Genomic DNA, 3,470 nt, shown 5'->3' on the forward strand with positions numbered 1-3,470 from the left:
GAAGCCCCCCCGGGGTGGTCGAAATCATCCCGCAGTTCTCCGCAAGGCAGTATCTCGTGCAGCCCCAGTGTTCCTATACGAATCAATCAAACAATCAATCAATCGGAGGACGGTGCTCGGCGCAACTAGGCAAGCCCTCTGACGAGGCGTATTGACGGCACACTCGGAGCCATCGGATGCACTAGCAAAGAATAGCATCCGGGGCCGAATTGACAAAAGCTTTCGTTTTTCGCCATTGTTGTTTGCTAGTGGATGGTCGTATTCGCTAATGGTATGTTGGACGACTCGATTTAGCTGACGTATGTGTGCTCTAATTGAAATCCTGGGGTTTTGCGTGCAAAAAACATGATCTATATAATTATGAGGCACGCCGTAGTGACTCTGGATTAATGTTTACCACCTGAGGATCTGCACTGTGCACCTAAATGTAAGTATGCGCGAGAGTTCCTGCATTTCGCCCCAATCGAAGTAGTAAGGCCACTTTAGCACAAGTGAACGTTAGGACATGCTGACCGTAACTGACCACAAATATTAATCACTCATCTGCTTTAATACACAACCAAAATGCATAATAATAGCTTTCAGAGAATTCGGCTCGCTCATTTATGTTCATGATCATTGATGAATATATATGTATATTACCTCATTAACACATTATATATATATATATATATATCAAAGCCAGAGGAGCATGTGCATAAGAGATTACATGTGGATTCTACTTATACAGTTTTAGCTGTGGGCCGAGCAGGAACACCTCGTCAGACCGGTTTGAGATCATAAAATAAAGGCAGAAGAAAGTGCTGACGAGGGTAGTCAAAAACAGCATCCCCTCCCCCCCCCCCCCCACACACACACATTGTGTTGCGTAGTGCAAAAGCCTTTTGCGTATACATGCCTGGGTTCAAGACTGAACGGGCCCTTCGCACACGAACGTGTATGACGTAGCGTCCTGTACTCTGTGTCCGCACCTCACTCCTCATGCCCCTCTCCCATTTCCCTTTCCTTTCAGCGTATTTTCGGTTAAATTCTCCTCTCTCGCCTCCCTATGCATGTGCATGTTTATGTGTATTTAATTTTATGGGCTCTGATGCGAATGACAGCAATTATCACGCTTAACCAACTAGCCCACCAGAAAGTTTTCCTATATAGAATATATATTGTGCTACGGGTGCATGTTAAAGTACTCCGGGTAGTCAAAGTTAATCCGAATGACTCGGCTCTGAGGTGTTTCCCACATCCCACTGCGCTGTTTGGGACACTAAAGCTCATAATTTGTTGTTGTTTTTATTTTTTTGCTTAGCACACGGGTCCAACCTTTGCAATAGACGTTCGTGCGACACGCCTTCCCTTCTTCCCGCGCGCTAGCGGCCGCAATTTGAATAATTGCTGTTTACGCGTGGCGACGAGCGATGTGTTCATTGCGGTTAGAGAAAGGTAGCAGTAAAAGAAGCAAAACAAGACGATGGTGTGTGCTGTGCACGCACTTCTTCCCGCGCTGGGCGACAGACAAAGACAGCGTCAGGCTGTGACTCACGTGAGTGTGTCTGTTTTTCTTCGTGTCTTGTGCCTGCGTTGCGTACTTGTTTCTGTTTCTTTTTTCTTCTTGTGTGGCGTTGCCAGACCAGCGCTGCTGTTGGGACGGCGATGATTGGAGCGTTTATTATTACTTTGTTTTAGCCGCGACAAGTCAGTGGCTGCACATTCCGTGCGTGTTTCATGGCCTCTGCTGTGCTGTCGACCTGGCGTGCGAATGACGCGGGCCCGCGCCCCGCGTGACGCAAATGTAAACGTTGATTGCTGTCATTAGAGCAAAAGTAAAAACACATTTAGGCAAACAAGCGAAGAACAGCGCAAGTGCTTCACTTTGGGCGTTTTACGTGTTTTATTTTAGGTTTCTAATCGGCTGACCGTTATTCGGAGTAGGTGTATTTGTGTTCTATGTTGGCATTTTCTACGGTTGTAACTGTATTGCGCGTTTCAAAACTGTATTTCTTTTCTGTGGTTTAATTACCTATCGTGCAACTCGCTTAAGTTTTATTTAACTCTGTTTGCCACACTTATATTTCATCTTACCAAATCACCTCTGACTCCTTCCTGCATGTACTATTTTTTCCCGATTTATATTCGGAGGTCTCATTCGCAGTACTAATTAGCTTTGGATCTTCTCTAGCACTCAGTCGTGTACTAATCGTCATAGTTGTCTTGTAGAAACAACTAATCTCCCTTCAGTAATGACAGTTGCTAATATGCTTTACGAACTAGCCGAAATGATATTGAATTGAATTGAATTGAGGAAAGAAAAACGTTTATTCTACATGGAGAGCGTTGCGGAAGCAGGTGGGTGAGGCCCTTATGTCCAGGGCCCCATTGGCCACAGCCGCCCACAGTGCTTGGGAAAATGTGAACATACAAACGGCGGGGCAACCTGCTTTGCTGCGCACATTTCGGACAAGATTATGGCGCAGCAATCGCTAACAGTGAAATTCAGGCTCCGGCAACGCCGGACGCTGGGACGCCGAAAATGCGCCTGTAATGCGCTTCGTGTGGTTGCGGTTAAGCGTGCGCGTCACGTCATCGTGTCGTTGCAGTGGGATATCCATTCGAGTCGCCGAACAATTACATGGTACCACAGTTCACATCATTTTTTGGATACGCCAGTCGAAGGTCACTAAGTGTATAGGGTACCTGACGTGGCTTGATTGATGAGTTTTAAGTGTTGTTTCAGCGAAAATCGGTGAACACTCTTGGTTCCCATTTCCCGCAGGTTTCATATACGAGAACCATGCACTGAACGGCATCATGCCGGTGTTTTATGGCCTGCAAGCCAGGCACCATTTTTCAACTATGTAGTTTAGTGAGAATGTAGGGAGTGTTCATAACACCATTCTCGGTGAAACTACTACTTGGATAGCACGCATACAGATTACGACTAGCTGCGGTCAGTTAAAGTCGCCATGGATACTATTCCAATAAAAGCTTCTAAACGAATTCTTAGTTTTATGTCTAACAGAACCAGAAGAATTATATGTTGTGTGTTATACGTTAAAGTGTCTGTGTGACCGGCGTCATGGTGAGGAATGCGTACGTACGACATGAACGCATTCGACCATGCGTTGAGCAGTGCACTTCTATGTGCGTGGTATCTATCCTCTGTGGGAAGCATTGAATCTTGAGAGTTTTTGTGTTTTCAGTGAACCGTAACGGCTCGGGCTCGCAAACATCCCTGGGCTCTCCCAGCCCCACATTTCGCCATTCAAGCAACAAAGAACATGTCCGTGACAGCGAACGTTCTGAACGGGAGTGGCGCATTTTCCAGCTTTACTATTTTTTTTCGTCTTTGGCGCACTAATCTTGTTTAAAACGCCAGCAGGCTACGACAGAAGAGAACGCTGCATTTTGCACCGTTCTTAACCCTGCTGCTAAAAAGCATGCGTAGGGCTGCAACTGCGTTCGTTTCTCTTTTAGTG

The sequence above is a fragment of the Dermacentor andersoni genome, chromosome 9, assembly GCF_023375885.2.
Source record: "Dermacentor andersoni chromosome 9, qqDerAnde1_hic_scaffold, whole genome shotgun sequence".
NCBI classification, from domain to species: domain Eukaryota; kingdom Metazoa; phylum Arthropoda; class Arachnida; order Ixodida; family Ixodidae; genus Dermacentor; species Dermacentor andersoni.